The 25,678-nt window shown below is 42.1% G+C and overlaps 1 protein-coding gene across 7 annotated transcripts in view; it reads right to left on the bottom strand.

Annotated features, from left to right (window-relative positions):
* Positions 1–25,678, bottom strand: part of chinmo (Chronologically inappropriate morphogenesis) — a 273,776-nt gene that overhangs the window by 118,307 nt on the left and 129,791 nt on the right. For 6 of the 7 annotated variants that reach the window (XM_065232318.1, XM_065232321.1, XM_065232323.1 and 3 more), the window contains one exon: positions 14,836–14,866. The gene's annotated coding sequence lies outside the window, so the exon portion shown is untranslated. Of the gene's footprint in view, positions 1–14,835; positions 14,867–14,957; positions 15,063–25,678 lie in introns of those variants that run through there. The other variant, XM_065232320.1, reaches the window with a different exon arrangement.

Below are 25,678 nucleotides of genomic sequence, written 5' to 3'. Positions count from 1 at the left end.
CTAAAAGACTGAATTTAATGTTACATTTCTCGTTCCTTTCCGCTAGCCTGTAGAGTTCAAACATTAGGTTAGAAGTTACGTGCGGTCAACTTTTTGTGCAGGATCGTTTTGTGCAGATTGGAGATTGCACCGCATCGCTTCTAGCGATACATGGTTTTGCTCGGCACACCGCACCCATGATCAAATTTCGCGCTTTCTAGACCCCACGCTTCAGCATCAAGGTTCCCGGGTTGGGAAGAATCCGACATCTGCGCCACCGGCCATCGGCGCTAGTATCAGTACCAATTCCAGTAGTAGTAGATAGTAGAATTTACTCCAGGTTGTACTGCCTGGGAAAACAGTCTCCGCACTCACGTGTCACGATCGGTGGAGGAAATCTGAGAGGGGAAGTTCCTCCAGTGATGATAAATGTGAGTGGGGTTTGGCGGCTAGCACCAACTTTCGCTTAAGACTATTTGAAGCAGCCTCTATCTGCGAGGATCTCAATCCCTCATGGGATTTCAGTCCACTGAATCGCCCTCAAACTAATTTTCGGTCTCTTCTACACATAAACCCGCCCTGAGGTTGGGTTTCTTGCCGGGCAAATCAAACCGTGACGAGTGGTCCTCTTCGGAGGTGGCGCTTAAGCTACTCGTTTTGAGACAGGAAGCGTATTCAGTGGTCGAAATCTCGCAGGTTGCGAGACTTCCAATCAGCGGCGTTGAGTTGAAACGTTCGTTCCAGCAACGTGGGCCTTTTTCAAACCGTACAGTGACCTCTGTAGCTTACATGCGCTGCCAGATTTTGCTTTCACGCCTTCTGGTACCTTCATATAGAGATCTTCTTTTAGTTCTCCGTGTAGTAAAGCTTTCTTGACGTGCATCTGGTGGACAAGAAAACCACGATGGATAGCAACAGCGAGCATTACGCGAACACCAGCAGAACATTGAATGAAGCCCTTCACTACCAGTCGCGCCTTGTGTCAAATTTGTCGTCCAGTCGCGTCTTCCTTGAGCCGGAACACCCACTTCGTTCTGAGTGGCTTCACACCTACACCTACACCTACAGGTCATCAGTTTCCATGCATTGTTAGTTGTCATGGAGTTGACGTTTACCATCTGGTACCACAGGTCGCGTCCGTCACGAATGGCAATTTCAGTGTACGTTTTGGGAACATCTGACGTGGAGAGACAATCAACAGCAGTTGCTCTAAAGCCGGTAAGATAGTCCGTCTATGCCTCTTGAACGGTTCACCAGGTAGGCCGAAAGTCTCGTTCAGATCTGAATGCGAAGGGAGCGTGGAGTTGTCTGGTTACGCTGGATTTTCATATTCAATATCATCATCGGTCAGGACGGTCATCGTCTAATGGATCGTCCGGAATCGTCGATGATCTGCTCGGTCAACTTATTCTCTTTCTCCGCTTGCTCGTAAAGCTATGTCCATTTAGAATCCGGAATAATAAAATCATCTGTATCTCGGTAATGGATTGACGTACAAATAAGGTTAATACATCAAAACAAAGGTAATTAACTGTACTTTTAGGAAAAAATATCAATACAAATTATTTCTCTTCATTTCTAATGAAATTTTGCACTTTCTTCGTTATTCCTCCCATCAAACGCTGCACACCTCCGGAGTCAACTTCCTTGGCATATTTGTTCCACGTTTTGGTCATCTGAATCGTGTCACGAGCCGTTTTTCCACTTTTCTCTCTCGATGGGCCGGAACTACGGGCAGTTGGGTGGATTTATGTTTTTATCGATGAAATCTACGTTATTATCGCGGTACCACTGGATGACTTCCCGGCTGTAGTGGCAACTCGCCAAATCTGGCCAAAACTTCACGGGACCTTTATGGGCTTTAATGAAAGGTAGTACGCGGTTTTTGGAGCATTTTTCCTTGTACAACTTCGAGTTCATCGTCTTATTCGTCACGAACACTTTGGTCTTTGCTCCGCAGCTGCATATCCCTTGCCAAATCATCAGTTTTTTGGCAAATTTGTACATAAAAGCAAACTTAAACTTCGCACGAACATCTTCTCGTGCCGTCGCCATGTAGAATTTTTGGCCAGGAAGCTGTCCGAAATTCATTTTGACGTAGGTTTCATCGTCGATGAGCAGGCATCCATGGTACTTCGTCAAAAACTGCTGATAAAATTTCCGAGTTCGAGTTTTGGTGACCAAACTTTGCTTCAACGTTCTGTTTGGTTGCTTGCTGGCTCGATAAGAACGATATCCTGCTCGCAAACGAATTCTTCGAAAGGTACTGCGAGCAGCAGTGTATTTTTGTGCGATTTCATTATCTGATAGTCCAGGGTTTGCTCTGACGGTTCTCAACACCTTTTGGTTCAGCTTGCGGTCATATGTTCCACTACGACGCTTACCTTGAGGCACTTGATCCACGCTTTTTCGCTCCATGAAACGTTTGAGCACATCATACACGGTTGATTTGGCGATTTTCAACGTTTTTGCGATTTTTATTGCGGAACACGTTGGATTATCAACGTGGATGTGCAGAATTTTTTCTCTTCTCTCGGATTTCATCTGGAATAATTTTTGACTTTCCAGGGGCCCGAGGAAAACAACCCATGCGTTAGAGACATCTTGGCGAGCCGAGATCTCGACTATTACAATTTAATTTATGTGTTTTTAAAACGGATAGATCTGAGGATTTAGTAGTTAGTGTCATCTTGTGTTCCCCCAAGTTGTTAGCTGCCCATCGGTGTACCCCCATGTTTGCCTTTTTCATCAGTTGGTCGCTTAGTTCGAGATCCCTACCCTGCCATCCATTTGTTACAATTGGTTACCCCTAACCTCGAGATAGCCGCGAGTAATCGGCCCCCGCTTTACTAACGTTAGTTTTAAGAAATTTTGTAACCTAAACAATGAATATCGGCTCCGCAAAGCTACGGCAAATGAGCCTGGAAAAATAAACGCATTAAAAAAAAAAAAAACAAAAATTTTGACTCACTGCACGACACCGTGAAATTTATACCACAGAAAGTGGGCGGCTAGGTAAACAAACCACTGTAAAATAATTCTTGCAGCGGTCACTTTCCGTGCCGCTGCAACACAATAAGTGATTCCGGATTCTAACTGGACAGAACCTTACAGTAGAGGAACCACCAATCAGAAAGGTTTCTGGTATCGTTAGTCCACCGACAGCATTCTTCATTAAACTTGACGTCACGAGCCATCACGATTCGCCTGTTGTTCTTGTCACATAATCGGTAACCATTTGGTGCGTATCCAACCATCAGCAGCTCATGGCTAATCGCGTCCAGCTTCTTCCGATGTTGGTTCGGCACCCATGCATACATAGGCTTGACATCCGAAAACACGTCACGTACCTTCTCATGGCTAGGTTTCTTCCCGTACCACAGTTCACTATTTGATAACGCAGAAGTTGGGCTCCGGTTCACTAGGAAAACAACCGTCAACAAGGCTTCACACCACAACGACTTTTGCGCTTTGGATCCTATCAACATTGTACGTACATTCTCCATCAGAGTTCTGTTAAGTCTCTCTGCAACCCCATTTTACTGCGGCGAGTAAGCTACTGTTGTTTCGATCTAGATCCCCTTGATCTAGTAGTGCTTCTTCTGATTGCACGAGCGATATTCACACCCTTGATCTACTGTGAGCTTCGAAATCTTCGTTCCTCAGGCCACTGTAGACATTGTTTCGAATTTTTGAAAATTTACAAACACTTCCGATTATTGAAGGTCCGTATTTCTCGGTAGCTAGGAAAGGAACAGTTTTAGTTTTACACCTACACTTAATATTAAATATGTAGTTTATGAAACTCAATTGCCTTCCATTGAGCTAGTCTTTGAATGCTCATGAGATTTAATGTGCCGTGTAATATATTTAGTGCTAAAATTTGTGTAGTCTCCATTCAAGGAAAGCCCGTATAGTAAGACGAGAGCCTTGCCATTTTTGACAAAAATATATGTCAGCCGGAATGCACATTGTGCTTAAAAGAGAACATGCATAGCATTTGAGGAGAGGGGGGGTTGGTTAAACTTTGTGACCGGCCATATATTTGGTACAGCAAAATATGCTACGAGGGGGAGGGGTTTTAGAATTGTTCAAAAATACGCTACGTCATTTCGGGATGGTCTCATTCGAAAAAATATTATGGCTTCTCTTCGCAAAAATACGTAATGTCCTCGTAGTTCTAAAAACCAGGATCTGTGGCCTTTTTCCAAAGGTTACATCCGATTTGGTTACGAAACCGTAGAGAAACCAGGAGACCTAAACAATTGTATTTGCAATTATTTTTCAAATCTTCTTTCTTAAACGACAATAGTCGTACTAGTTTGATAACTGAACTGGAGTCGAAACAGGCGCGATCAATACGGACAAAGACGAACCACAAAATACCGAGCTCAAAATTCAAGATGCGTACTTCGTTGAAAACCGGTTCGAATGTGTCGCTTTGGCTAATTGTTCCAGCAAACTAAAACTCATCATCAAAATTAGGATAACGAGCAGGATTAAAAACTGATTAAAAGCAAATGACACAACAGCAACAACAACAACAACAACAACTGCACAGAGGGGCCCAGCCAGCCAGGCAGCATTTCTTCCTTACCATCTCATCGTCGCCCAGTGCCACTTAGTTTAGCACAAAATATCCCAATTTCTCTAATTGCACAAACGACGCACGTGCTGCCACTTCGTTGCATACACGTACGTTCAATAAGAGAACCACCACTACATTAACATATAGGTAGGTAGTAGGTACCATGCGGGGAGAGTACCGTTTTGCCACAACACTACTTCCGCTCGAGATGCGGTGGAAAACGAAGCACACACACGCGTGCATCCTTGCCATCGCATCCCTGAGGCGGGAAGGTAGGGAGAAATTAATTTATTCAAAATTGCCTTGCTCTAAGGCTCTCACTTTCTACAGGTCGAGGGATGGCGTTTCTAACCCTTTGTTCTTTCCAGGACAAGAACATTGCTTGTATATTTAGGTGCAGTCAGAAAGTTTCTTCATCCACTCTCTTCCTGGATTGGATTGCTGCTTCGGGAGATGGAGGGTTGCACATCGGGATATTTTTGCGCTAAATGTCTAAATTTAGTTTTCGAATGGATTTGTATTAGTAACTTTGGATTTCGCTGCAACGACGATTCTGCTGCTGTTGGCCCATAGACGTTGACGCATCTACCGACCGACCGACCGGGTGGGAGTGCAAACTGTGGCAAAGGGCAACATTTGCTTTGGCATGCACAAAGGACCTGGCCCCTCCAGCAGTCAGTGGAAGGTAAGTATGAACCGGTCCAAAACAGAAGACGATGTCATATTAGCATATACCTTCTTCTACGTCTGTGTGTAGTGCGGTAGCAACACCCTACACACAAGACATGCTGCAGTAACAGCCCCCAGTGTTGGTGTTGTTTTTGTTGTTGTTGCTCTGTGCTAAGCTGCATCGATCCACTTGCCCTGGAACTCTCATTTCGGGGAAGGTTGTGGGGAGCTTCGTTTATATTCAGGAAACTGACATTAATGCAGCACGGGTGGAGGATTGAGCCCCCAAACGAAAGTGAAAATCCTTCAGCTTAAGTAGGTATGCTGCTGCAGACATCGGCGTGGTGGAAGGAGCTCATCCTTGTTGCTGCGGTGTTCTTTTGTGCCCCGTCGTCGGTTCGTGCAGTTGAGCAAACATTCCAGTTCGTGCTTCTTATAATACGTGTAAGGCATGATGTCGATGGGAACGGTTCCAAATGGCCCTTGCATATGGATGAGCTCTCGTGTGCTCCTGCTCCTGGATACACTGCAAAATAAGGGTCGAACAAGCATAAATCTCAATTTGATATCTATATCGTTCCGCCGCGCGGTGGTGGCTTCGTTTCGAATTCGATATCGATTTTTTAATTTCTGACACCTAAACGCAGCCGGAAAGTTTTACGGCCCCCATTCGACTTTTGTCACTTGCAATTTTATCGCCGGTGCTGGCACCGAACCGAAAGGGTTTGACCCTCGCTCGTTTTAGCCCATTACGGCATCCGATGGCAAACAGCAGTTCACTTAACGGTCTCCATTCCGGCGGTCCTTCGCTAGCTGCTATGATAGGCTTTGCACTGAAGCACTGAAATATTTCGTAATAAAATTGCATTTTATCGCCTGTTCTTACGAACATAAAATTTACACTCCATCCCGATTAATCCTGTGCGTTCGTGTGCCGGCGGAGAAGGAACGACGACAACGCACCCTCCTCTCTCATACCCGGCGATCGACGTGGCTGGGGTCGTCCGCTGTGCGGTACCTGGGAAGTTAATGGTGCGCCATTGCACACGCGTTGAATGGAACAGCATCTCCCATTCCTCTCCCATTGCCCATGGCGGGCGTGTCCTGCAGTTGGAGCAAGTAAACTGGGTTAAAAACTAATCAATTCTAGGGGGGAGAGGAAAATGGCTGGTAGCGGCACCCGTATCGTAAAAAGGGGGATGTTAAATTTTAAAATTTCGGTCTGGTGCAGTCGTTTTTGGAAAACATCTGGATGTCAGATCCAGATGACTGGACACATGCCTACAATCACTTCCAATGTAAATTTGAGTTTGTTCGGAATGTTACTCCGGGTGAAGTATGTTTTTTATCTGTACGAATGCGGAACTGTTGCCGGTGAATGCACTCCCATGGACATAGAATATGATTGTACTTGATTCTAATGCAAAAATGGTGAAAAAATGCATCGAAAGCTACTTTCCTCCGGATCGAACTCGCGACTCTACGCTAATTGAATCCCACAGTCAGTCTATTCGAGCTATAATGAAGATCGCTACAGCTGCTGACGAAATGATAATCATTGGCGACTTCAATCTACCGACAATTTCTTGGCGATCATCTTACGGTGGATTCCTGTATCCGGACCACGACCGTTCTACATTTCACTCTGGCGCTGTAAGCCTTTTGGATCATTACAGTATCGCCACTCTGAAGCAAATCAACCACGTGGTTAATGAGAACAATCGTAGCTTAGACCTTTGCTTCGTCACCGCTCAGGATACTGCTCCGCATTTGTCTATGGCTGTTTCTCCGTTGATAAAGACTTGAAGACAACCAAATTTCTAGAGGTCTCCTACGATTTCCGAAATGCTGACCACGACAGTATCGAAGAACTTCTTTCGAATTTGGACTGGCACAGGATACTCGTCCCTGCCGATGTCGAAGCAGCTGTCCAAACGCTCTCGCATATTTTGGCTTACGTCATCGAGCAACACGTTCCGAAAAAAGTTCCTAAACAAGGTAATCATCATCCTTGGCAAACAAGTGAACTCTGTATGTTAAAGTCTTCCAAAAGAGCCGCGTTAAGAAATTACACCAAGTACCACACCCTACAACTCAAGGACCATTATGCGAGGATCAAACATGCGTATCAACGAACCCAGTCGCCAATGTTATCGGCGTTATCAACAAGATCTTAAACGGAAGCTTCGATCTCACCCAAAAACTTTTTGGAATTATGTAAATGAGCAACGAAAGGAGTCTGGCCTTCCATCGACTATGGTATTGAACTGTATTGAACGGCGAAGAAGCTTCATCCTTACTTACTTAAGGGTCCTGTGCACTACCAGTGGTGCAAAGGGCCAACGTGAAAGACTTCCATCCTGGGCGGCTGCTCGCTTTTGCCTTGACCTGGGCCCAGGTCAGATTCCTATCGACTTGCTTAATTTTCTAATTGAGGCTCCACCGCCATGAGCCCCTGGGTCTGCCTCTGCTGCGATGTCCTGCTGGATTCCAATCCAGCGCTTGCTTGCAGATTTCGTTTCCGCCCCGTCGAAGTGTGTGGCCGACCCACCTCCACTTTCGCTCTCGACTTCTGATGACATCGACGATGGAGCTCGGCATTCGAGATCCAGTTGTGAGGCCACCAGGCAGGCATCGGTTGATGAAGATCTGCAGTGTTCTCCGCTGATACACACCACGTCTCGCTGGCGTATAACAACACAGATTTCACGTTCGAGTTGAAAATTCGGATTTTGGTGCGTTGACTTATCTGGTTGGATCTCCATACGTTTCGTAAACTCGCAAAGGCAGCCCTAGCCTTCTTGATTCGTGCACCTATGTCGCTCTTGGTCCCGCCGTCCGACGCTATTTAGCTGCCAAGATATTGGAAACTTTCGACCTTCTCCACTGCTTGCCCCGCTACCGTAAAGTTGGAAGGGTTGCCCGTGCTGATATCCAACGATTTGGTCTTGTTGACGTTGATGGTGAGACCCGCCGCAGAGGAGCGTTCGGCTAGGTCATTGAGCTTACTCTGCATATCAGAGCGCCGTTGTGCTAGTAGAGCAACATCATCAGCCAAATCGAAGTCTTTTGAGATGCTCCATGGTGATAGACTGCCAAAGCAGCTCACGGTTCGGTACACGGTCAATTGCACCTACCATGATCTCGTCGATTACGATGAGAAACAGTAGCGGTGATAGTATACATCCTTGTCTCACACTAGCGACTACCCGAATAGGGTCGGACTAGGCTCCGTTATGCATAACTCTGTACGTGAAAGCCTCATACTGCGCTTCCATGAGGTTGAAGATTTTATCCGGGACTCCCTTGCGTCTCAGGGCGCCCCACAGATTCTCGTGATTGAAACGGTCGAAAGCTTTTTCGTAGTCAATGAATACCAAATAAAGGGACTCTTGGAATTCATTGACCTGCTCCAGGATGATGCGGAGCGTGACAATATGGTCCACACAAGATCTTCCGGCACGTAATCCTGCCTGCTGCCGTCGGAGAGTCGCGTCGATCTTCTCCTGTATCCGATTCAGGATAACTTTGCACAGAACGTTGAGAACAATACACATAGAAGCTTCATCCCCTCAGGACATTTGCCGTCTGTTCTCAACCAAGTTTGCGAGTGTATTGTCGGATGAGAACCTACCTGACGAGCACGTTTCTCTAGCAGCCAGTAATGTTCCAATGTCTGGTCAATCTTTGGCACCTATCAACATCGACCTCGCTATGATAACTGGACCTGATGGAGTTCCTTCCGTCTTTCTCAAGCCAGGGCTGGTAGTGAGTATGTGATTTAATAGTAGTGACTTTAGTGACTAAAATAACGAAAATAATGACCAAATAGTGACTTTTAAACAATAAAAAGTGACCAATAGTGACATTTATTGGTTAGAAAGATATGGTTTCAATATTCCATTGATTTCGATTGCCACTTCGAGAAATTTTATAAACTCACAAACCCGCATTTTTCATGTTCTAAAAAATAAAACAAACGGTTTATGGATCCCATTATCCTCAAAAAATAAATATCAATTGAATAAGCATTTTTTTTAACAAACTATTTAGTGTTTACTAAGTTGATTTAAGCATCGAAAGCACACATTGATGATTAGATCGAAAAATTGAGGCACGGAGAAAAATGTTCAAATTCAAAGATTTAGACAAATTTTGACAATTTTATAAAGGCAGTCAATTTTAAATATCTAGGATATTGATGAAGCGATGCGATAAGCGATTAGTAGCCGCTATAACGCACTGGTCGTCTCCATTCCTTCCAAAAAGAGAATCTTCTGTAACACAAGGAAACAAACTCATAACTGTGGGACATAGACAACTTTTCTAGATCGCAGTTTTCAAAAAACCTCTCACTACTGTGCAACGAAGAAAATTATCCCAGGTGGAAAGAACACGGACATAAAACAAAATTTGAATGCGTCTAGGTCTAAAAATCTCGATCGTGAAAAATTACGGATTTAGGGATGCATTTTAGAGTTTTGGACAAAGGGGTAAGTCACTCAGCACATTGTGCCGAAATTAGATTCGGCACAGCTTGGGCACATTCATCGGCACATCTTCGGCACAATTTCGTAGGCATTGGATCATTTTAAATAAAATGGGAGCACTGCTAGACAACTGTAACATCCTCTAATTGAATATACCAGAGGAACTCAGACCAGCAGTTAAAATATAGATCTAAATACGAAATGTAGGTTCTAGAGTGGGCTCCAGTGGGGTGTTTCCTTCCTGCTGGAAACCAGCTGAGATGTTTCCAGTGCATAAGAAGGGATGCAAAATAAAACATCGACAACTATCGCGGCATCACATCGTTGTGTGCCATATCTAAACTGTGCGAGTTGGTCGTTATGGAACCATTAATCTCTTACTTCATGGCAGGGCGGTCGACTACTTCCAACCTTCTGTTCACATCTACACTGACCTATCAGCCGCCTTCGACAAGTTGGACCATCCTATAGCGATCGCCAAACTGGATAGGCTCGGTATAAACGGCTATCTCCTACAATGGTTCGCATCCTATCTATCTGATCGTCAGTTGGAAGTTGCAATCGACGACTGCCGATCTCCTTCGTTCCCTGCCACTTCGGGTATTCCGCAAGGCAAGGCCACCTCGGCCCGTTGATATTTCTTGTGTATTTCAACGACGTCAATTTCGTCCTCGACGGTCCACGACTGTCGTTCGCAGACGACATGAAAATCTATCTCCGAATCCGAGACATCGGTGACTGCCACCTTCTGCAACTCCAACTTAACGCTTTTGCTAATTGGTGCCAACTGAACCGCATGGTTGTAAATCCAACAAAATGTTCAGTAATCACGTTCTCGCGGAAGAAACATCCAATTACATTCAGTTATATCATCCTAGAAGGCGTTGGCGTACATCGTGTGAATCACATTAAGGATCTGGGAGTCATCTTAGATTGTCAACTCACATACAGCCAGCATATATCGAACGTGATCGACAAGGCATCCAGAACGCTCGGCTTCATTTTCAAGATAGCTAAAAGTTTCACGGACATCTACTGTTTGAAGTCGCTTTACTGCTCCCTCGTCCGGTCGGTGTTAGAATACTGCTGCCCTGTATGGAATCTCAATTACCAAAGCCTAGAGTCTATTCAACGACGATTCATCTGGTTTGCCCTTCGACGATTGCCTTGGAGGGATCCTCATCGCCTTCCAAGCTACGAAAGTCGGTGCCAGTTAATTCACCTGGATCCTTTGTGGAGTCGAAGAGATACGACAAGGGCCCTGTTTGTGGCAGATTTTCTACAGGGCAGAATCGATTGTCCTTCTATTCTACAACAAATCGACGTTAACGTTCAACCACGAGCACTCCGTAACAACGCAATGCTGAGGATACCTTTTCGTCGTACAAACTATAGTTCGTATGGTGCTATCAATGGGCTACAAAGGGTTTTCAATCGTGTTGCTTCCTTATTTGATTTTCACTTGGCACGCGAGACACTGTCAGAGATTCCGTGATATATTTTTAAGAATTAGGAATTAAGTTGGACTTCGAATATTTCCTAGTATTGCTTAATCCATCATTAAGGCTAAACCGAAGACTACCAACCATGAAGACTGGCAACTCTGCCAAAAATCAGGAGACAGTAACGGCAACGCCTCTTCTGAGCAAAAGTGGAACCAGTGTATGATGGTGTGTGTTAATTCACAAGTGCATTCACACACATAGGTAGAAATAAATAGCTGTCAATTATTGGTTTTGTTATGATTGTTGTACAAAGTGAAACGTTTCTTTCTTTGCTTTATGCTGACAACGAGTAAAATTCCAGCTGAAATTGAACAGATGCGTAAGTAAATTTGTTTTGAAAATTAAAACTATGGCAATGATGCCATTCAAAATGATGGTGGGACCTTCCTCGATCATTAATTTGCTATCTCAGAATTATCTTCCACTTTTCCTAAGCCCTTTACCCTTTAGTGATGCATTTATGGGCATTCGTATGGTGCATTAGTAAAATGCATGCCCGTTCCGCACGGCTTTGGCACCTGGCCACAGCGGGGGGAGTTAAGTTGAGTTGTGACGCTCGGCAACTTGGCACGGTACTCGCTGACCATTTGAATGTCACTGGCCAATCTGACACTGTTGTTATCATTTTCTGGAAGGGGTCGATCGATTCCAAGAATTGTGAAAGTATACAGATTATCACTATCCGGTGGTTTTATGTTCTGACAACATCTAAAATGGAAATATATTCTTTATCAATGCGTACCGTTTGGGATTGTAGTTCTTCAACCTTTCATTTTCATTTTCTCCAAAATTAGATCCTGCTACGCCTTCCGTTGGATCGTGATGTAGGTACCGATTTTTTATTATTTTATTTTGAATCCTTGAATTTTCAGCAGCTTCCGAATGACGGTAGTTCACTCAATGGTGGTGGAAGCTGCCAATTCCTTATAATTGATTGCTTCCAACAGGCAAAATAAACAATATTTCGGTTCCTCGTACACAAGTAAAAGTTACTTTCACTAGGTATCGTTCCGAGTTTCAATCCACCATGACAAGTTTTTCGGTTTGGAGTTGGAAAACCACCGGCTTGCTGGGATTAGGATACAAATTGCCGTAAAATTGTGTAGAGCAAAACAAAAAGAACAACGAGTACCGTGTTATGATTATTCGTTTCGGTGACATTAGGTCACACACAGTCACTGTTTATGAACAGTCTCACTAACACTTGTGCTTCAAAGTTCCACCTTTGATTGCCAGGTGCTGTTATCACTGACGTTTGACATTTGTATGGGAGAAGGGAACAGTTGCCAGTCTTCTTGATTTGAAGTCTTTGACTAAACCCATTCTGTTGATGTAGAACCAAATAAACACACAATAAGCTAGTATGCGATAAGAAATAAGCTTAAAATGATGGGGGGGGGGGGCTAAATTGTTACTCAATTTCGCGTGACATAATTAATGCAAGGCCGGTTAAAAGAAAAATATACAATTTTGGAAGAAGATCCGGAACACATCGGAAGCTCATTAAAGTTGATATATCGCATCGCATGGCAGATTTTGGTTGGGTTTGGTGTCGCTTTTGGTGCTGCTCATAAACAACAAAGAAGACTACCAAAATACCTTAGCACGTGCTCAGTGTAGAACACGATTTCGTCAGCCAAAAGCTATCAAATTTCGCATAACAGCCAACTGCACTTCTGTCATGCCCTGCCCGCTCGGACCCTAAATGTTACTGAACTCGAACGCACAATATTTGGAATGCATTTTTGAAGTTGCTTGTGCAAACAATGTCGAATCCGTCACGCTTTACGCACAAACCAACCAAACAAACAAAAAACACATAACCGCCAATCCAAGCCAAAAAGCAGCGATTGTTGTTCGGGTGTAGGACAAACAACATACGTTAAACAAATCTACGAATACCTACAAACAATGCACGCATTCATTGCATCTATATAGAGTCGAACAATCGAGTGGTGGATCGTGCATTTTTAATTGCTCATTAATTTCCATAAATTGAGGACAACCCACGGAGCGAACGCAAGTATAGGAAATTAGAAAGAGTGTCGTGCCGTGGCATCCATCATCACAATCACAGTTGCATTCAACGGAGCACATGTACTTATGCAGCGCACGACCAAAATATTGCTTTGTAGGTCAATTTTGTTCTGTGGATGCGCTCTTTTTCGGCAATTGAACTCAATTAAGTGGGCAGCATTTTGGACCGGGCGGGGTATTATGTTCAACTGCAATTTCCGCCAAAGCGCAGCGACGACGGACGGGGCCATTCTCTTGTGCCCAGCGACCGGATTTGTCTGTTTTCGAAGTGAACAATGCGCCTTTCTGCTATTGAAACCATAAAAGCAAGCAGATGCATCTCATCATGAAATTAATGATTGAAACCGAAAATAGCCGAACTTCGTTTGATAAAGAGCAGACATGACTGCGTCTGAAAGATTCATCCACGTTTTCCGCTCTTTTCGCATTCTACAGGAAACGAAAACTGTGCCTGCAGCACCGTCTCCATCTGCATTGAGTAGCGCAGTCCAATCGATCCGGACGTGGCGAAGTCGAAAAAACACGGGAAAACTCATTACCAGTAAGCTTTTCTGGCTCTGTTGCGAAAAGCCTGACTTTTGTTTTGATTTCGTGTTTTTTTTTTTTTTTTTGTGGGAAGAAAAACTACTTTACTCAAAGTGAGAACTTTAATGGTTTTCACTTGTTCTCTGATTGTTCCTTCGCCCGTACCGACAGTTTCCAAGCGTGGTTTGCCTAATCAGATAATGGGATCAGCTCGCCTGAACTAGCACTATTTAATGGCCGTCTAGCATGCACCAGCGGATCATTGTTGCCGCTCTTGATACTCTTCAGAGAAAGTGGCAAATTTTAATTACCCCCCGAACCGAACTGTTATGTATTAAAGCCGAGATGGGACGCCTGTTGTACGCGTTGGTTCAAATCGGATCGTTAACACCCAAATCATAGATCCGGCTGACAAAATTCAATTTGCAATTATGTGTATTAAGGACGCTAAATTCAGATGACCGCAGGCAAAAATTAAGATATCTACCCAAATGAAACGAAAGTGATGAATTGACCTGGCCGGCAACCGTCCAGAAACACCTTTCTCACAATTTCACAATCGTCATCGTCGCATTAAGGACGCAAAAAAAAAGAAAACAAAAATACGAAAGCGAATTGAAAGTGTAAATTGCTTTCCACGACACCGCAAACCCACGGTCAATCACGACGGGGACACAGAATTCTAGGAAAGTTCGTAGTGTTGTACCGTCGTAAGACTTGTTTAATCTTTGATCTCTCATTTTTGCTTTATTTATTTCCCCTGTTAATTTCCTCGGTCACGTTAGGTGGAATTACTCACGGAGTTTTTTCCGCCTCGGTTGGGGATTTTAGCTTTTTCCCCTAGCGCAGCTACGAAGGAAACGAGACCAGGTAGGTACATAAGCGCAATATTTGCTGACCAACAATCGACGTTCGTCAGGAATGGGGAAAACTATTTGCTCGAGATAATGGATCCTGCAGCACCCGGTGAGAGATTCAATGTATCTTTTCCCTGGCTCTCACGACGACACTTTAAGGGACGAAAAATCATGCGAAAACCTACCTTTTCAGCGATGATGGAGCTCGGGCAGGATCTGTACGGAAGAGAGTGGAGGAAAATCGTTTTAGTGATATTAATCAGGAATTGAAAGCTGGTAAGAAAACTACTGTCCAAATATTGCTTACAATGAGCTGTTTAGTGAGAATATGATTCAACATAGATAAATTCACAATCTATTTACATTTTTTCGGAAATTTATCAAGAAAACTGTTTTTATTTATTCGCGAAATGCACTGGATCACGTAAGGACAAAGACAACCAGACAAAGGTGATCACAAGAGACGTTTCTCAGTGGAACTGACAGCTTGAAATCTAGAGTGTGTGAGTGATCTGGTGTTAATGATGCTGAAAGTAAACATAAACAAAGCAAAAATTCATATCTCGCGTCACTTTTCAAAAGACCCTAAGTAACAAATGTAAACATATCGAGTTAAGTGATACAAACTATTGCTCTTCTATTATTGTATTGCCGTGGATACACTTGTATGATCTACTATGAGCGTGAGAATTATTTGTATAATAATTATAAGCACTATACAGCAACTATACACAAACTATACAAGTATGACCATGGATGTGCTCATAATGTATTATACAAATAATGCTCATGCTCATAGTTTGTCATCCAAGAGTATCCGCGGCATATGTGATACAAAAACATCCATCCAAATTTACTTTTAATTATTTAAGATAATCATATGTCAAAAATTGTCCAATGTACAGTTTGAAATGATGGCTACATTGTACATGATTGGTGCCATTTGAAGCTGTTGTAGAAGTCCTCTGTTGCCAAGTGAAAAGAATGGAAATCTTTCGAAAACCGTGATGCGAGTTCAACTGTTTTCCTCTTGACGTGACTCATTATACACCGACTCTAAATCACCCATGCAGACAAACACCATCAACAGGTAGGGGAATCTTTTCCCTACTAGCAGTTGCCACAAATCGTCGATTGAAGTGATTGATTAAAAAATCAGACACGTTGATTTGAATCATGGTGGGTATATAAATGGTGATACAGCTTTGTCACTGTATAGGCGAGGAGGTCGCAGGGGGAAAAGTGCGGTTTTATAGCAAATTGTAAGCAAACTCGGTTGCTGTTCCATACAAAAATCCAACATGTCTGAATCATGAATTTGACACATTAGAACACCTATATGTACACGGTTAGAAAAAAGTACCCAAAATTAAGTTATTTTCACTCATCTCGGCACTATAGTGCAGGAACCCAAAAGTAGGTAAAGCGGGTCAAAGTAATTTTCATTTACTTGTGTGCAATTCGTATGGAATTTTCCACTAGCTTTCAATCCAAAAGTAAGTTAGTTGTACCCAACAGGAAGGTAAATATGGTTATACTCAACGTTGGGTTCCCACACTTTACTACCCCTGTTGGGTGGTTTTGTTCCTCAGTTTTTGACAACATTAGAAGGAGAAAAGGAGACAAACTAGTCAAAAGTAGGTAAAAGTGAACTGGCCGTTGGGTACTTTTTTCTTACCGTGTAGTTGCCTTGATTTGAATAGTTCCGCTTGAACTGTCAAATTGTGTTCAGCACCTTGTACACCATACAGTACCGGACACTATAGTCGCTATATTCATAGTCTGGCGGATATAATTTCGATCTTTCAAAAAGCGGAACCAATTAAATATATTGTAGACTAACAATTGAAAAGGTACTATTAACTTTTTTAAACAAAACGTTGATTATTCTTTCCTCGCCAATCGAAGATAAATTACCAGCATCGGATAGGAGAAACTATTAAAATATTGCTTTAATTTGTGTAGGCGAGCCTTCAGTCACGAGAAAACGGTTTCGAAATTTTGTTCGCAATAGCTGAAGTGCTCTTTTCTGTTGTTGGTCGTGATTTTCTCAATTGGTCCGCTATTTGACAGCTCAATTGGTTCCCAAGATTCTATCCACCAGACAATGAATATAGCGACTATACCGGGCACCGGTTTCATTTACAAGCTATTTCAAATCTTACCAAATTTGGATAGATCTGGGTGATCGGTCAAAACTGAACCTAGTTGACAGCTCCTCGTTCCAATCGGACCGTCAAAATGCACCGCTTTGCTCGATTGGAACAGCGTTTTTCAGTTTTGTGGTGACAGTCGTCCATACTTTAACCAACCGGTGAACACTCGTGTTTATTTCAGTTACCGTGGGGACGTAATTTGTGTTTATGGTTTAATCCAAACCATTTGTGGAATAGTTCTAACTGCTAACTGCTTAACTGCTAACTATATATAACCATTGGGTAGCTAATGGGGGTGCCAGGGGGCCAGGCCCCCTCCAGAATTATCTATGCCCCCCTCCAGAATTATCTAGGCCCCCTCCAGATAAATTGTCTAGCTACGACAATGTATATAACTGTTTTTAACTATATCCCAGTTAACGAATACCCAGTTAAAAAGCAGCCCACGGAGATCCACGCGTTCATGATTAGTAAATATTACCCGCAGCTTGTGCCACTTTTCTCGAATGAGTGAACTCAAATAGAGGACAGAAATCATGGCTACTTTGTCACACTGCAGAATACAGTGTTGTCCACAATACAGTTGCTTAATCTTGCCATAAGATTGTCAATCTCTTAAACAATTAATAACTATTTAATTTGACTGTTGACTGAAAAACGATTTTCTGCAAAGTTGTTGCTGATAAAAATTCCCATAAGAATAGCAATAGAATTTGTTAACAGTAAAATATGTAAAAAGACTAGAAGACAATGTACAAAAGGTTTTGCTTTCCCATAGTAATTTCCATATAAACTTCAAATGGTTTGTGCCTAGTCAGTTTCTTATCAAATGAGTTTAAACTTTCGGACGCTAATCAGGACCCGATTTGAAACCGTTTGAACACTGTGGAGCGAAAATTTCAAATTTTGCATCAGTCTAATGCAAAGTGTCATTGTTTCTAAAAAGAACAAAATGTAGAAATATTCTCATCGCAAGGTTTGAAGAGAAATCGACGATTTTTCGAAAAAGTCCATATCGCAAAACTGGTTTGTCCAAATCTCCAAATCTGTGCGATTTGATTTTTTTTCTTATAGTCATTTTAACGCTCTTGGGTCATTTGTGACTTGTCCGGGGTGAGATTTGAACTCGTGACTTTGGCGTGACAGGTATGGATGCTAACCACTACGTCGGGGTCGCCCCCTCCGATTTAATTGTGGAAACTATTATTCCTCAATTACTTACATTTTTAACAAAAAATTTTGTTAAGATTTTTTCAATACTAAATGATTCAGAAAAAAAATAATGTTGTTCTGTGCACGCCGTTGCTTTTGATTTAAAGTTATTCTAGCAAAGGCACCGTGTGACAGCTTACATTAATTCATTGGTACAAATTGAATGCTTCGTATTTCATCTAACACCACTCACTACCAGAGGGCGAGCAGCTTTCAAATGTAAGAGCTGGTGGGAAACTGACTGAATGTATCGCAAATTTAACTTTAAATTAACAATGTCACTAACTGTATTTTTTTTACATATATTGTGCATAACGCACATTATAAGTGCGATTATAAGTGATGAAATGCTTACATAAAAGTGCGTTTTTGTGTTAAATCATTACGGTGTCTTTGGCGCACTTGATTCAGGGGATGAAACTGTTGACGTTTTTTACTACACTCGCTTCGTTGACTTTTATTTACGAGAAATCGGCGGTTGACGTGTTTGTTTACAAAAACAATTACCCCCAAATCTCAAATCACTCCGGAAATGCTATTTCTAGGACATCGTTGCTTGCTATTTTCAGAATTCATACAAGCACCACATCAGCAGCTCTTATTATGAAAAAAAAACTAAAATACATACATTCGTGACGGTCTTCGGCGAAAATGTCGTATGACATTTTAGTTTGGTACTGTTATATGATATCTTGTTTTGCAAGTGTCGGAAGCAAAGGCAGTCGATTATCACAGAAAATGTGTCGACTGCACTCGATCCTTGCTTCATAAGGAATAAGTGCGCGGAAGACATCAAGACGAGCACTTTTATTAGTGATTCTCAGGTAGGGTTACCATATCAAAAATTTGAAAAGGAGGACATTTCATTTGAGGTTTAGAGACTAAGGAGGGCAATGATTCCTTTACTTGACATTGAATAAGGACAATGAGTTTTTATCTAACGTTTTAATAATATGTGCGCTATCACAAAATTCAAGATTTACAAAGGTTCAATTGAGATTGTTCATAACTTGTAGTCGTTACCAATTCAATGTATCTTCTCGTTATTATTCTGAAAAATGCATCAAGCTAGCCTTCATAATTCATTTTTGATACTTGGAAATGATCTAGTCTAGCTGATTTGCATGAATACTACAGCTTTACAGCCTTAAAACCATCCTAATTTATATCATGTAAAAAAATCAAGATACATGTCATCGCGGATAGAAACCAACATCTAAGCAACCTGTTAATTTTACCATTGATTCAGAGACCGCTGGCGATGCCATAGTGGGAGCGAAAAGACGTGATTTGCGTTCTATACAAAAGAATTCCTATTATTGATATTATTCCTTACATTGGATTTCACGCTTTGCGTGCCTCTTCGGTCTCAGTATGGCAGCGGCCTAAACAAAATACCTAAAATCCCATAGAACCAGAACGTCAAAATCAAACACATGTTAGATTCCAGTGTGTGCCAGTGTTCTATTTGGTGAATTTTAACTTACACTTGACCGATAGGATATTTTCAAATAAACCTGCTATTGTACCAGACTTATTTCTGGCAACCAGGAATAAATTTTGAAAAAATCACAACAACAACAAACAACAGAGAGATTTTCGAACATTATAATTTATTTTCGAATTGTCAAATTTTAGTAAAATAAATTATAATGTTCGAAAATCCCTGTGTTGTTGTCCGGTTTTTGAGAAATTGTTTATTAAAATTGATTCCTGGTTTGTCTGAAATAAGTCTGGTAGAATAGCAGGATTATTTGAAAATTTTCCAACTGTCAAATATAAGTTAAAATTCACCAAATGAACCGCAGCCTAAATGTAGGGGGTTGACAGCTATAGCACAGGAGTGGAACTTCGGACTAGAAAGTGGCTCCATTTGTCATTTGCGAACACTAGCGCACCTAGCGGTGGAAGGCATCTTCTGCCTGCAGTTAAGATAGGCAGCATGCTATGATAGTGGGAGTGTACATAGAAAGCCCGAGTGGAACGCTACCACAACACATCGCTTGTTGAGCAGAAAAACGAACCACTTTTTGATTCACGGATTTGTTTGCACTTCCCCTTCTGTTCTGTGCCAAAAAATGCAAGGATTAAAAAGGAGGACATTTTCGGGCAAAAGGAGGATGTAGAAAAATTATTCAAAAAGGAGGACATGTCCTCCTTTAGGATACCATATGTAACCCTATTCTCAGGGCGATTCCGCACTTTTAAGGAGTTTAGTCTCAAATGCAAAATACAATGTTATTTCTATATAATATCGTTATTACTTTATAGAACACAATATGAAGCAATATTTTAAGAAAAAGGGTTGATTTTCCAAAATTCTCCATACACGGCTGCCAAGAGTAACTCAAAATTGAGCCAAATCTTACTCAAAATTGCCAAAACTGAGGTTATTTCGTGAGTGACCAAAATTTTCCACGATTTTCCTCAAAAATCGGTTCGACTCAACTGTCGAATTGATTGCACGACCACCATGATGCGCGCTTGCTTGGATGTGTAAGTGTTTTCTCGAGTGTTTCATTGTGCACTCACCACACGGTCAACTATAACAACGCAGCGACTGAATTCAATTGACTCAGAGCATTTTCTTTCCATACAAAATTTACTCATATTTGGAGAAAAAAAACTGCAGTTACTCATTAGCTATGATTAACTGCATTTTTCTCCAAATATGAGTAAATTTCGTATGGAAAGAAAATGCTCTGAGTCAATTGAATTCAGTCGGTGAGTTGTTGTAGTTGGCAGTGCAGATACCGTAGCAATCGCAAACGGGAGGTATAAGTATCCATTGGATTGTTCGGGAAATTGATAACTGGGATATCTTGTTCTTTGGCAAAACTAAATCATCTCGTAGAATGTTTTGTTCATCGGCAGTATGGTGTGAGCACACTGAATCTTAGACAAATGGTAATTTGATTAATGTTAAACGTTCTGACATTAAATTTAAAAAAAAATACAAACTGGCAAAGCAAATTCCAACAGACGTTATCTGGGTTCCATGATAGAGACGAGCGAACTTTCTGCATCAACAGAAGCCCGCTAAATTCAAGAGCTACCGAAAGATCTTCCAAACTAGATAACAGCTCTTCTTCCGCTATACGATTATCACCAAGGGGAAAACTGAAGATGTTAAAATTGTGCGACATGCTCCAAAACAAATCCAAGTGCCCACTTGGTTGACTCCTGTGCAGTGTCTAGGAGCACCCAAATATTGCTCATGTGATTCACCATGAGTGACGACGGCGACAACATTCCCATGAGGAAAAAGAAAATCTGAGACGAATGGAAACACGTCACTTTGTACATTGCTGCTCATTCTCCTTTCAGCCAACATCAGTTGTTCGAACTCAAGAAGTGGAAAAGCCATAAAATATCCGGATAATTTATTACCTTGCCATTTTGAGCGGAAAACAAACCCAAAGTTATTGAAATGTACCAAATAGGACCAATCCGAAGCAAAGCCAAAAAAAAAAGTTCGCTACCTCTTTTCGCTGTTTTCGCTAACGACGACGACGACGACGTATTTGCATTTATTAGAAGGTGCGCTCAGCAGAATAAACCGAACGTAAACATTTTTCATTCCGCCAAAAACCGGCGAAATGGCTCGCTCATTTTTCGTCATTCACAAAGCGCTGAGCTGCAAAAACTCGCGACTTTGCTGGAGGAAAAATATTATAAAACTTCCGATATTTATTACGATACCTACACATTCTCCGATGGCAGCAATCGGAAAAGAAAGGGAAAAGTTTTTCCTTCCGCTCGTTGGCTGGTGCCGCGCTTCAACTTTATATTTCTAGACGAAGAAAAGCAAACGCCGCTGCCAGTAGGTTGGTTGTTGTTTTTGGCAATGTGTAGGCGTGCATTTTTTTTTGCTTAGTTTTCTGCTCCTACAGTGTTCTTATTGTACTGTAACTTAACTAACAACCGTGCGCCTCCATTGCAAACCGAGTTAACTTTATAAGAGATCATTTTACAGTCCATTTGAGCGGTTGTTCGACCAATTCCCAGGTGTCCCGTATCCTGTCGAAACTCGCCAGTAGGAACACCAACAGACCTGTGTTTGCTTCTAATAGGCCCGACCGAGTTGCGTCCGGCATTATCAATAATCGTAAAAGTAATTATCAAAAGAATAATCTTTTGCAGATTCTCCGACCTGTTACGAACGATTGCCAGTGGAAATTCTATTACGGCTGTTGTTGCTTCGGTTAAAAGCATTTTTTGGTGATAAAAATTATTTTTAACTACAAATACTCAGTAGAAGGAAGAATCCATTCTCATGTAAGGGGTGAGGTTATTGCTAGCTGAAAATGCACGTGTTTGTAAAATGGAAGCTTTTAGTTGCGCTACACCTTCTCTTGAAGGAATAGTTTCAATGAACTGTTTTTTGAAACGCATTAGTTTTTGGTAGGATGTCATTAAATACTATTTAACTGGGTAGATTTCCTATGAGAAAACATGGGATGGGAATTAGTTTGACCAGTGGACAGTGGTCCACACTGCAGAAGCAAATTAAATTTAGTTTTCAAATCATTCTCATGAGATGGACTTAGTTCAGTAATGGGACCATAAGGTTCAGATTATGGAGATAAGGTTAAATGGGGATTGTATGTTCAATTAAATCGCTGTTTCATCATGAAGGGTTTTTCAAATCTCAGAAGCTTAAAGAAATATTATCAGAAAAAATCAGCTTTAAGGACACATATCTAATTCATTTAAATCAGCAGAATATTCTCCAAGAATCCTGCCTAAAATCCCTTTTCCAAATCCTTCAATCCTTCCATTTTTTTCGATCAAACCAACGTACGCTTTGCGCTTCTGGCACTGATTATGTTGGCAGCTTTGCACGCGTTTGCATTTTTTGTCTTCTGTTGCTGATTTTTCCACGATAATAACATGAACGAACATAGCAACTCCAATTCAGAATGATAACAGCAGGGCAGTGTGTAGCACAGAGAACTGTGAACATACAACAACAACAACAACAAAAACCAGCTCCAGAGCAACGATACTCAATTTTGTACATACAGCTACCTACCGTTCCGTATCGCACAAAAAATTGAACGAAAGGATGGGTGGAAGCGCACTGCTGCTGTTGTTGATGCTACTGCCTCTGCCTATAATCAGATCCCTGCCATCGGAACAAGCATTGACGGTGGGTGGTGATGGCGGGTGGACGTCCAGAAAAAGTACATTCCAAGCGCAATGGCACCCAGTTGCTTTCACTTTCACTTTCACCCGACTGGTGCTCGGTTTGCGCTAGATGATAGCATTGAATCGTGGCAGTCCCTATGTACCGACGAGCGGTGTGTGTGTTGTCCCTTTCCTGATGGCAATGCGGGACGTGGATGACATTTGAGTGTTCAGAGTTGGGGAATGGGTTGTTATGTAAAGCTGGCTCTTCTTGAGCAACGGAAGGAGCGAAAACGTGCGCCGTATTTTTTAGTTCAAGAGCAACGCATACATTCAAACTGACACGCGGTATCCAGGCGAATTCAAGCGTAGTGGGTGGCTTAGGTGGGTGACTGACTGTACATCGTCGACTGAATTGTTTTTCATTCATTCCTTATGTACTGCTGGCTGGTGCGAGTCTCTCATACCCATACAAACGTGACACGATGGAGCCAGACGGCAATCCGATATCACAGCAGTGAAGTTTGTTTTCCTTTCCACATCCTCACCGTACAGCTGCTTTCCGGCAATGGAGCAGTACTATGAGGATCCCCAATAACCCCACCAGTATCGCAATAAGGGGTGGTTAATAACACCAGCTACGTATCTGTATTGGTAGCAGCTACACCAATACACATCCACCTATGAAAGGACGAGCTCACCAATACCAACTCGGAATGCGGAACTGCCATTTTTCGTTTGCCTCTGCTCTGCTCCACAGCACACATATATGTACTTGGAGAATTTCCCAGCAGACTGGCTGGATGTCAAGGAAAGTGAAAGTGATGCAGCACAAAGTGAACTCGGAAACCGTTGCGTCCTTGCGGACCTCCATTCCGCCAGCCTTCCGTGTGCACACATGAACGCGGGGTTTGTTCGCGAGTTTTTCTTCTTTTTGCGTGAGCTTTCTTTCATTATTCTCAGCTGGGCTTCCAGCAGCACGCGTTCGAGAGAATAATGATTGGCTTTTGCAGCTCGCTGACAGCGAAGGAGACAAACGAGTGCGTCGGGTGAGATTAGTGGGAAAGAACCACGCCAAACGATACACACGAGATCCGCGGAAAATCTTTTCTTTCAAACATTGGTGCCTTGGCTTTTTTGCAGCCAAGAGTGAATTATTTCTGCGAAAACAACGTAAACATTTTTTTTTTCCATATGACATCCTTGGAAAACCTCGTTGACTTCTTGTCAATTTGATGAAAAAGAAGAGTTCCCGTGAAATGCTTTAAAGGGGCTTTAATTGATGGAGATTGCGTTTTTCTTGTTTGGAAGGAAATTCGAGGTACAATTTCCAATTCCTAGCTATCGAACACGTTTAGGCCGAAGGTTTTCAGAATTTTATGAAATTTTGCCTACCGGTAGAGTTTATAATTATTTGAACGAAGAAAGTAATTTAACAAATTCGGGGTTGATTATTTTCCCGGAAAATTTCAGTTGAAGTTTTCAGATTTTCCTGGACGTATACAATTCATAGTTTATGAAGCAAGCATCGTAAAAAGAACGTTATGTAATGAATCCATAATCAGCTATCCATAAAAAATGTAATCTGAAACATGTTTTCCACGAAAATGCAGGGCTGTTACTTTCTAAATTTGATCCACGAAATCCGCGATTTATCAAACGAAATCCGCGACTTCTAATGCTAATCCACGACAAAAAAATATTTTCATTACCTAAAATTACCATTTGTATACTACTACATGGCATTTCAAGCTTATTGCTTGTAGCATATTAGATTTTTGCATGCTCTCAACTTAGTGTTCTTTGAAGTACTTTCACATTTTAATTGAGAGCTTTCTATGCCTAGGGACGTTGCGATACTTAAAAGTATCGATACTTGATTCGATACTAGTATCGAATAACTGATACTGATGGAAAAACTGACTTCATGTCCTCCCATTGTTCCAACGGGTTCACATTTAGTGAGCAAACCGGTCTCGCCAGGTACAATTCATCGTGGATACCATCTGATAAAGCTTCCCGGATTTTGTCGATCGCATTTGCGCAAGCTGATGGATCCTGGAAGTGGAGGGTCTTGAACCTGGGATCTAAGATTGTGGCCATTGCAACTGGAAGAGATTTCCCAAACCTCTTCTTAAGCTGCTTTGAAAAGCAGTCCTTAACTGAAAGGACGCTGGAGGTCACTGGAATGGGAAGATATTTGTGTTGTAAGGCAATTATCCATCGAAATAACTTTTGAAAGAGTTACGTATTTTTCACCACTAAGCTCTCGGGTCATGAACTCGAACGGCCTGAGAAGGACTACGAGTTGCTTCAATATTTCGATATCCGTTGGAGAAGGCATTGGTGGAGTATTGGTGTCATCCAAAAGTAGTAAGATCAGATATAATCTTCCTCATGTCGAGGAAGCGCTCAACCATGTGGTACGTTGAATTCCAACGAGTCCTTACATCTAGGATGAGCTTTAAAATGTTGCCTTCTTGGACGCCATTGTCCGCGATACCACGATAAAAGTATCGATATTGAAGAA

The sequence above is a fragment of the Ochlerotatus camptorhynchus genome, unplaced genomic scaffold (assembly GCF_037179485.1).
Source record: "Ochlerotatus camptorhynchus isolate MF236.1 unplaced genomic scaffold, CSIRO-AGI_Acam_v1.1 ptg000367l, whole genome shotgun sequence".
NCBI classification, from domain to species: Eukaryota; Metazoa; Arthropoda; class Insecta; order Diptera; family Culicidae; genus Ochlerotatus; species Ochlerotatus camptorhynchus.
The sequence above is the reverse complement of the archived record's forward strand: the minus strand, read 5'-3'. Positions and strand labels throughout refer to the sequence as shown.